We start from the raw sequence: 10,796 nt of genomic DNA on the forward strand, positions 1-10,796 counted from the left end.
ATCTGCAACGAGAGTGCTCTTCTTTTCTGTACCTGTCCCAGGGAGTGAGGCAAAGCTGGGCGTTCAGCCAGCTGTGAGGAATCCAGCATTTAGTGCAAGCCCCAGATGAGTTTTTTTTTTCTTTGGGGGCCCAGTGTAAACTCCTCCCTGCCAGCTGGTGTCATGATGGAAAGGAAGAAGAGAGAATGGGGAATTGAGACCATTCAGCAATGCACCCATACAAGGACTGTGTTTCCTCCTGGCAGATAGTGGTACAGGCCCAATTGAAAGGCAGAGACAGGTGCTGCTCTCATGTTCCTATTGTTCAGTGTTCGATGGAGGAGGGAGAACTGGAGGAAGCCACCACAGTGTGTTCCCATTCTGCAATGTGAAGTCCAGTGGCCTGTCATAAATTAGCCTTATATAATTCGACCAGAAAACAGTTTTAAATGCCAGTTAGAAAATACAAGCAACTTTTTGTGGCATTTTTTACTTCTGTGATCAGAAGTGATGTGTAAGAGGAACCAGACAAGATCAGAACATATTTCTATCAGAATTACAGATCAGAGTGAATCACGGGGGATGGAATAGGTTGGGGGAAGAGGGGAACCATGTATCTTCTACAACTGCTGTGCCTGTATTCTGGGCACTATGTCTGTATAGCTCAAGCTAGATGGTGTGTTCTGTGTAACTGAATATCTGACTATATGTGCATATAAGATTTTGAACTATAAATGTGAAATGCTTTTTCATGCAGTAGCACACTTGCGGAGTGAGAGCAAAATAAGCACTAAATAGCTAAACTGCAAGAGAAATGGAGGTCTTTGGCATATATGGAAAAAATGGTGAAAGGGAAAAGGCACATTTTAAAATTGGTTTTTCCATCCTGTGCTAAACACCCAAATGTTCCATGGAATAACTGTAACTCCTAGTGATGCCCTTTAAATGACAGTCAGCATTGGATCTGTGGGTCTCCTTTAAAGATTTACTTTCTCTAACTCCCTTGATGTTAGACTCTGCCCTTGTCAGTACTATTATGGTTCTGACAATCAACAGGGACAGCAACATAAAACATTAGATCTGCTCATGGGAGAGCAGGCGAGACAGTGTCTTAAAATTGGGGCATCTGGTGGTTCTGCTATTAAATATAAGTGGAAAGCACTAGTTAAAATACTGGTTCAGTGCTGTTCAGTATTGTCAGGGAATAGCATGACTAAACAGCATTTGGTGGGTAGTAAAATGCAGTTGGAAAGAAGTCAAATTTACTGCAAAACCACCTTCTCCCCCACTCCTCTGTCCCCCAGTAACAAAATTTCAAGCAGCAAGTGAACTCATGAAAACAGCAAAATTAAACTGGATATTAGTTGTTAAGAAATGTCAATGCAAGCTAAGGTAAGTTCAGGGATAATGGTACTATGTGTGCATTCTTGTATTTAATCATGAATATATAGAGAGAGACTTTCAATAAAAAGTAAGAGTTCTGGTACAAAAAGTGGATTGCAAAACCAAACCAACACCCCCCTCTAGATTGAACAAAAATACTTGTCATGCAGTTTGCAGTCCTGTCAGCAAAATCAGCATGTCATTGTTCTCTTCCCATAAATGTAAATTGAGGACATTCCACTAAAAATTAGGTTGTCTCGTCACCTGAACTTGAGATAAAAGTAATAAAATAAGTATATTAAATGAAGATGTAGTATTCAGACCAAAAGTTATGTTGGCACATAAGTGTCAGAACAGACCCATCAATGAAAGCGCCTTTATATGTACCTTATTTGAACTGTAAAGTTCTCCTATTATGCTTTACTTTGACCAAACCATGGTATGAAGCTTGTTATAAGCAAGCACTGCAAGACTTTTATTGCCTTGAAGATAAAAGATTTAAATTCCTTTATAAACTGACATCCAGAGTTACTGACCCACTGAAAGAGCACTATACAGTCACATGTGCAATATAGACAACATATGCAATATTTTTTCAGATTTAGCCACTTTTGTTTGTTAAAGCCAGGACTTGAGACATGTTTTCATAATAATTTGTTTAATACTTGCTTAAGTTACTTTTAATATGATAAAACAGGAGATGGATCTCTTGATGATTACCTGTTTTGTTCATTCCCTCTGGGACACCTGTCATTGGCCACTGTTGGAAGACAGGATACTGGGCTAGGTGGACTTTGGTCTGAACCATTATGGCTGTTCTTATGTTTTTAATATTGGCCAAAATAATCTGATGATTATCTGATTTTGTATGCATCGGGAGCTTGAGCACCAAGAGTGGAATCCATGTACACATCACAGCTCTGAGAATTACATTACTACAAAGTATATAACCATTCATAATTGTTATTTCTTTTATCCCTTTTTTTTTTTTTTTTTTGCATCACAAAAAGTATTTAGGCCAGAATACATATGCAAACAAAAGTGGAAGAAATTTTTTTTAAAGATATGGATATATGACATTTTAAACACATCAGTCTCATTTCCCACTTTTCCTTATAACTTTGTAGACTTTTCTACTTCAATATGCATAGAAATATTTGCTAATTTTAGTAAACAAATATTCTCTTAGGCTACATCTACACAGCGGAGCTATTTTGGGATACCTCAAAATAGCTATTCCATGTCTTACATAATATAATATAATGGGCTCACTATTCCATCATCCCTGTAAACCTCATTGCATGAGGGATAAGGGACATTTCAGAATAGCACTTTATTTTGAAATTTGGCACTGTATAGAGAGAACCTAATTTAGAAACAAGCTATTTTGAAATAACATCAGAATAAGCTACACAGTTTGCTTAGGGCAAATGTGTAGCTTATTTCAAAGTAAGTGTGCTGTGTAGACCCACCTTTCTTGACTATTCCTATAGGTTGCGTCTAGACTGGCAAGTTTTTTCCGCAAAAGCAGCCACTTTTGCGCAAAAACTTGCCAGCTGTCTACACTGGCTGCTTGAATTTCCGCAAAAGCACTGACGATCTACTGTCTGAAATCAGTGCATCTTGTGGAAATGCTTTGACGTTCCTGTTCGGGCAGAAGCCCTTTTCTGGAAATGCTTTTGCGCAAAAGGGCCAGTGTAGACAGGCAGCTAAGACTTTTTGCGCAAAAGCTGGCTAAACGGAAAAAAGCCCTATGGGCGCTCTGAGCAGACGCAGGCTGCTGAGGTCACCGGGCAGGACCCTTATTCGGACCTCAGGGCTGAGGTCTGCCACGTGGCCCCTGCATCCTCAGCAGCCACCCCGCAGCAGGATGGCAGCTCCAGGAGGGCACCAGCACTCCAGGCCTCCAGGGGCCGCAAATGAAGGGCCCCATCCTGGTTCTCAGGGGAGCTGGACAGCCTGCTCAACCTGAGGCAGGAGGAGGAGGCCTTCCACAAGACCCACTCTAGGTGCTGCAACGCTGACATCTTCACCCGCATGGCCCAGGCGCTCGCCCAGTAAGGCCATCCAGCCTCAAACAAGTCCGGGCGAAAGTCAAGGAGCTGCGCCTGGGCTATGTGCGGGCCAGTGAGGGCCAGGAGGCAGGAGCAGACACCTGCCCCCACTACGACCGGCTCCATGCCATCCTGGGCCGGCCAGCCCCGCAAGCACCAGATGTGTCTGTCGACAGCAGCGTGCGCACCCCCATCACCAGGACCACCGAGGCGGGGGAAGGAGACAGCAGTGCATCAGAGGACGAGGCCAGCACTGCCACCCAGCAGGCCCCCTCCAGCAACGCTCCAACATCTCCCGCGCATCCTCGGAGGCTGGGGAAGGATCCACCGGTGAGTGTTGCACTTTACACTCACAAGGGCGGGGGATGGGGCGGAGCCAGGCGCCTGGAGGGGGGAGGGGGAGAGCATGTCACTCAGGCCACGTGAGCTGCACGCTGTGTAGCATTAGGCAGGAAGCAGCACATGCAACCACGTGCAGCCTGGTGACCGAGCGGCATTTGGCCGCAGCAGACAGCTCCAGGGCACGCCTGGGACCATGCTGCTCACACCCATGCAGCAGGACCAGGGGGAAAGGTGAATGCCGGCTGGAACCAGCCAGGGCCCCAGGGACTCAGCCCAGAGCCCACACCTCTGCAAGGGTGCAGCACGGAGAACGGCAACACTGTCCCATGCCTGGCTGTGAGGCACAGCCAGCTGCTCCTGGGAAAACCACAGCATCACAGCCCTGTGAATGTGGCCCCTACTGAGCCACTCACCTGCTCCCGGTGCCTTGGCTGGCTCCTCGAGGGAAGTCCCCACTGTGGCCACACATGTCCCTGGGCTACATGTGTGAGGGATAGTGGGAGGGAGAAGGGAGGGAAGAGCTCGGGCCACCTGAGTTTTGCTGCAAGGATGGGACACCCCCCCAGTCACTCTCCTGGTTCCATCCAGGAGATATCCCACATGATGGGGATCTGAGAGCCCAGACCACGTCTGCCAGATGTGCTCCCAGGAATTGTTTGGGAATGTATCTCGCTCCCTGTCAAACACCAGTGACTAGCCCAAAGCCTCACAGCCTCCACCAGCAGGGAGTTCCACAGGTCAACGCAACACAAGCGCCCTCCCGCCCTCCATGGGACCAGGACACAGACCGGTGGTTACGATACATGGAGGAGGACCCTACTCCAGGGACGGTCCTCCTTGCAAACATACAACACGGGGGGCAGTGAGGGAACCGAGTGGGCCCAAGCCATACTACTGTGGTGTCACCTGGGCTCAGAGGTGGAGGGCATGAGGTGTGGGGACAGTGGCCGGCCTGCCTGACTGACCCATCCTTTCTTCTCTTCCCTGCAGTGGGACCAAGCACAAGCCGGGGACCCTCCAGTCCGGCAGCAGCGGCACCCCCAGCTTCCCAACCACGGAGGCAGAGGCTCCGCCACTGGGACCAGCTCCTTCGGTGCCGTGTGCAGGCCGTCGAGTGCATCAAGGCTGCGATTACGCAACGTGTTGAGGGGGACCTGCAGTGGCGCCAGGAGGCCTGGGCCGCCTTCCAGGCCCAGTGCACGAGGATGGCTGACTCCATCGCCACCCTCACTACCCACATAGCCCATGCCATCCATTATGGCATGGCCTTACCCCATGCCCCCACCATCCCTTCCCTAGCACTGCCTATGACCCTTCTTGCAATGCCTCCTCCTGTCACTCTTGCAATGTCCCCTCCTGCCGCTCCTGCAATAGCCCCTCCGTCCCACCTCCTCGTGCAGCCTGCCCCGATGCGGCCTGCCCCCATGTCCAGGTCCGCCTCCGCAGGAGCGGTCGCAGGGGCCACCCCTCCTAGGAGTAGCTCCTCCCCCTCCCAGTTCAAGGTCTCCTCCCCCTCCCAGTTCAAGGTCCCCTCCCCCTCACAGTTGAAGATTCCCTCCCCCTCCCGGTTAAAGGTCTCCTCCCCCTCCCAGTTCAAGGTCTCCTCCCCCTCTTCCCCTTGTAAATAAAAACATACAAGTTTTTCAGTTGAAAACAAAACTGTGTTGGTTATTGTGTTACTCGAAGTAACTGTAACAAATGATTTGAGATGTCAATTAGCCAACTAAATTTAAGAGGATTACAAAATGCGGACACCAAATAGCATATCTATCACCGGTTGTTGTTTAATTGGTCATTGGTTTGTGGCACATAAATAAATACTGACACTTTTAAGTAAAATTTAAACCACAACTATATTAACATAGATAACAAACAAGCAAGAAAGGTTAAAAGACGCACACAAAAGAATATATACATAGTATAGACTCAGGGACGATTGTAGTGTTGCTGGCAACCTCAATCCTTTGGTCCTTCCGGGCCTCGGGAAAGGAACAGCCAGGAGATCCCTTGAAGACGACTGGAATCGGGTACGCTGACTTGAGCCTTCCGCACGAGCCTTGAATCCTTTTCCTGTTCTTTGGGACAGCTCAGACAGGCAATGGTGGCCTAAACCCTAGCCTAAGCTAAAAGAAAAACCCTAGCTACGTCCATCGCACCCGACGAACATGCACAATGACTACCGATATGCTTGGAACCGATGCTGTCTGACGAAGAGTCAGGTTTCTTCTATGCAGTACATTTACAATTGGGGGAAGGTAAGGGGAAGGGAGGGGAAAGGGTAGGGGATGGGAGGGAGTTGTATGGGGAGACCGAGGCGACCGTACTATGGGGCTTGTGAGAACATGCCCGTCAGGGCCTCTTGGATGCGCACCCCATCCTGGTGCGCCTGGCGGATGGCAGCTGTGTGGGGCTGTTCAAACGTCTGTGCCTCGGCTGCCATCCATGCAGGGAGGAAGGCCTCCCCACTCTGCTCCACAATGTTGTGGAGCATGCAGCCAGTACCTCCGTTGCATTCCGCTCACCTATCTCGAGACGAGTGAGCAAACAATGGAAGCGGGCTTTTAAGCAGCCAAAGGCGCATTCCACTGGGTTTCAGGCCCGGTTCAGGTGGTCGTTGAACCGGGCCTGGTTCTGGTCCGGCTGCCCTGTGTAGGGCCGCATTAGCCAGGGCAGCAGGGGGTAGGCCACGTCCCCGATGACGCAGATGGGCATAGGCACATCCTCGACAGTCAGCTCCCGCTGGGGGAAGTAGTAGTAGAAACCAAAACCAGGAAAAAGCACTAGGTGGCAAAAGGGTGGTGTCCAAAAGGCACAGGGCAACCACCAAAACTGCGAGGGGCTGTCAGTACCTTCAAGAGGTCCTAAACCACGGAGCAGGAGACAAACGGCTGTCCAGCGAGACCCCTTTAAGCACGTGTCTGAAAGGAGCTCCAGCCCCGCCCCCAGAAAGTGCTGGAGCCCTTTTGCCCTCTTCAAAATGATTCCGGGCTTCTGCTTTTGTTCAAAAGTGCACCGCCAATCTAGACGCGCTTTTGCGCAAAAGCACATCGTTCTAACAATAACTCCGGGACCAATCTAGACACTCTTTTGCGGAAATACTTTTAATGGAAAAACTTTTCTGTTAAAAGTATTTCCGGAAAATCATGCCAGTCTAGACACAGCCAGTTTGTTCAGCAGACCCTGCGGTCGCAATCCATGGTGGCAACAATGCTTTTTTATTGCTTTCCTCCGTTCTCTGACTTCCTTTTGAGAGAGGATGATCTGAAGGAAAAGATATTACCTTTCCCATAGCTAAATTTTCATTGACATTAATAGGAGTCAAGTGGCCAACTCCCTGTACAGAGTTTTGAAAATTTAAGGCTTAGTGGAGGTGTTTTTCTGGGTAGATTCTTATGTTGCCAGAGTTCTGAATCCTCTGAAAAGATATTAAATATGTAACTATACAATGTCAGTAGTGCCTAGAGAGTATATCTTCATAATTATCACCTACCTTCTAAAAAACAATAACCCCAAAGATATTGCTTGGTTAAAAGGTAGCTGATAAAGAATAAGGCAACACCTCAGCAGATTGCCCTAACCAAATGAAAAGCATATTAACAGGGCTAGTTACTGTTCTGATAATGATTGGTTGGAAATGCAGACACCTTGACTAAAGTTGTGTTTCATTCTCTTTGAACATTTCTGCTAGATATTTAAATAAATTACAGCATTAAGACAGAGAGAGAAACTTAGCAGAACATAAAATACTTTGAAGAATTAACTCGGGAGCTTCCATTTGTAGTAAAATTATTGCACACCACATGGTAAACAGTTTGAACTTTTCACAATCTTTATACAATAAGTTCAGTAGTCAACCATTATGGCCCCGATTCAGCAGTGCATGATAGTATAAACCTAATGTTGAAAATATGAGTAACCCCATGCAAGTCAATGTGACTACTCATATGCTTAAAGTTACATGTGTATTTAAATGTTTTGCTGAATTGGAGTCCAAGATGACTTAAAACCCATCATTTTCATTTGCAGGAGGCTAGTTTTAAATCTTTTTCCCCCCTGTTTTTAGAAAGTCATAGCTCCAGAACATAGGCTTGAAAAGAAACTAGATACTTAAAACAAAATACACATGAAATCAGAATGTTTTGGTTGGTTTGGAGACAAACCCAATATATTTCTTCTCCACTTATATGGCCTTCATCCCCACAGAGTCTGAGCATTTCGCCAACAGTCATGAATTTATTTTCACAGTACCCCTATGAGGTAGGGAAATACTTTTATTCCCATTTTGGAAATTGTAGGGGGAAAGCACAGAAAGATTAAGGGTCAGATTCTAATACCTTTGGCCTGGCTTGGTAGCACCTTACTCCATGAGTATTCCTATTGACTCTGATAGCCACCGACCTTTTATAATATTCTGTGGCGTGAGCTATCGTGAAATAGTACTTGGGAAATGGCAAGTCCTGTGCCCAGGTCTTCAGTGTGTAGCAGATAGTTTCATCCAGCCAAATGTGGTGCCCAGGACTTCAGTGTGTGGTAGATAGTTTCATCAAGCCAAAAGCTGACTTGTAGTTTGTTCTATTTAGAGAAATTTCTGTTGAATGACAGCTATGCCAGGATTGAGCTAACAACTCATGTCCTAGGATATTGAAGTCAGAGAATGAGAGAGAGAGAGAGAGAGAGAGAGAGAGAGAGAGAGAGAGATGGTGTGCATGTGTGTGAGTGAGAGAGAGAGAAAGGATAATGTATTCATTTTCATCAGTTATGGAGGATACTATTAAATCACTACCTCTTATTGAAACAATGTGTCTTCCATTAATAATATCACTTCAGCTTCATAACCTTTCCTACTTAGGAAGTCTGAAGTAAATTTTAAAAGGTAGAGAAATGGTTTTGGCATTGAAACTAATTGCCTTATAGTTAGCTTTGTTTTTGTTTTGTTTTTTAATTGCACCTAATTTTAAGGCCTGGCATAAAAATGTGGTTTTAAAAGTTTTTATCGGCTATGTAGACAAATTTGGAATTAAAATCAAGAACAATCTTAAATATTGGGTTGCTCCACTTTTAAAAATAAGTTCCCTTCTCATTTGCAATTAAAATGTTTGAAATTTGCATAAAATGTGTGAAATTAGAGATAATTGAAATACAGTAGCTATAAATGTGTCTGTGGCATTTGAAAAATAAATAAAATGTCCACTAAAAGGGTGCTAAAGCCATACCCTCATCTCTTGTTTCTCACATTTGGCTCTCTGGTGTTTTCACACTTTTATAGCTAATTTTTATTGCAAAACAATATGTTACATTTGTAGCAGTTGTGGGATTGCAGAATAGCCCCTGGCAGCTTTGTAAAAAATGGAATGTTAGGAACACATTTAGAAGAATATAGTTTTCAATTTCATCCACCACACTGGTGTCATGGAATCACATTAAGTGCTATCTGAGAGAGAGAGAAAGAGAGAAAGAGAGAAAGAAAGATGTTATGGAAAATAACTTTAAATAAATGTTCCTTCCTAATGTTGTTCTCTTTCTCATATTTGAATGCCCCCTCAGGGACTGCAGCAAGAGCCAGAACCCAGGTCAGAGCTGTTAAAAGCCGAAAGTGTTGGTTTAAAATGCCACCACTGAAAGTTAATCCTGGAAAACTAGTTTCTTGGATAGTGCTACAGCACTTCTGTTGGGATGGAAGAGAGCAGTCTCTGCTGAAGAACTTATACTCTTTTGGGGTTAGCTCACCAATGCCATGTATAGCACTTCCTTCCCAGAGATGTAGCATTAACAACACAGCATACAGCCTGAGTACCACTGCATGAAAGTCACAGCTTGTGTAACTGAAAGCATTACTTCCCACATGTACCTTTTACTGAAAAGTTGTTTTCTTTTTCGTTCTATAGGTCAAGGCTATTGGGATCTTTTACCTTCTGCGAACTGATGGCTCTTTAGCAGCTAATATAAATACATCTGCAGTCAGACAGCAGGGTGTGCTGCACATGTTGCAGTCTTCAGCAAGCAGCAGCATCTTTTTCTTATATTCTAAGCTCTGTTGACCCTGTACATTAGTATTTATCTCTGTTGCCAGATCTCTGTTGAGTTGGCCATGGCGCAAAATGCTCCTGATTTGCAACCAAGTCGGTGCCAGGATGCAAGGGATTGTATCTTTTACAGATAATAGAGCTTGAAAGAAGGACCTCTATCAAATTGCCAAATTGTGCCATATTAGTATGTGCGGTAGTGAATGCCTAACTCTGGGATGTGTACGACTATCTTAGTGTTCAATGACTCATGCAGATATTTCTGTAACTCTGCTCTTGGAACTCCAAAAATGTTATTCATATAATTCCCCGTGTCTCTTTTTTAGTAAAATTATACCCTGATGTCCTGTCATTTTTGATGCTTCACAGAGTTTCTGTTACTGGGGAACACTAATCAACTTCAAAAGAATTGCTTTGGTGTAGAAATGAGCAGTTATTCAAATATATCACATACAAAGAAAAACAAACAAACAAACAAGCAAAAAACCCCGCCACTGTTTTTTGATATAATTCCACCCAATACTGAATTGGAAGACCTGGGTGAAGGTTACTGCACCAATCTGTCAGTATTCCCAATCCTGTAATATCATTTCTGGAAACAGTACTTTCTGGAGGTGTTAGTTGTAGAGGAAACTCATGTCAAAGCAAAAGTGTTCCTATGCAAATAATGTACTATAGGTTAAAGGCAACAGTTATTAACACCTGGGCACTCTTTAGCTATCTATCTATTCTCTGATCCAATCAGTCAAAGAACCTCTCAATTTGGCATCTAAATGATAAAATTAATTCAACTCTTCTATCTTGACCCTGCATATACCAGGTATATAATTTCCTCTCTTCCCTCTCTACAAGGCTTGTTACCCAGTCAAAGAAAGCTAACAGGCTGGTTTTGATAAATCCATGCTCACTATTACTTATCACCTTTTTGTCTTCTAGACTGGGGTGGGCAATAAGTGGCCTGTTGGCCAGATGTGGTTCAACAGAGTTAGCCTCTGGCAAGCCACCAGACATGGGT

The 10,796-nt window shown here is 45.1% G+C and overlaps 1 long non-coding RNA gene across 1 annotated transcript in view; it reads left to right on the forward strand.

The window, feature by feature from the left end:
• Positions 1 to 10,133, forward strand: part of LOC142828065 (uncharacterized) — a 77,544-nt gene extending 67,411 nt beyond the window's left edge. The window contains exon 7 of the long non-coding RNA XR_012902996.1: positions 9,644 to 10,133. This is a non-coding gene — a long non-coding RNA (uncharacterized LOC142828065). The remainder of the gene's footprint in view (positions 1 to 9,643) is intronic.
• Positions 10,134 to 10,796: the final 663 nt, after the last annotated feature.

The sequence above is a fragment of the Pelodiscus sinensis genome, chromosome 3 (assembly GCF_049634645.1).
Source record: "Pelodiscus sinensis isolate JC-2024 chromosome 3, ASM4963464v1, whole genome shotgun sequence".
In the NCBI taxonomy this organism is placed as follows: Eukaryota; Metazoa; Chordata; order Testudines; family Trionychidae; genus Pelodiscus; species Pelodiscus sinensis.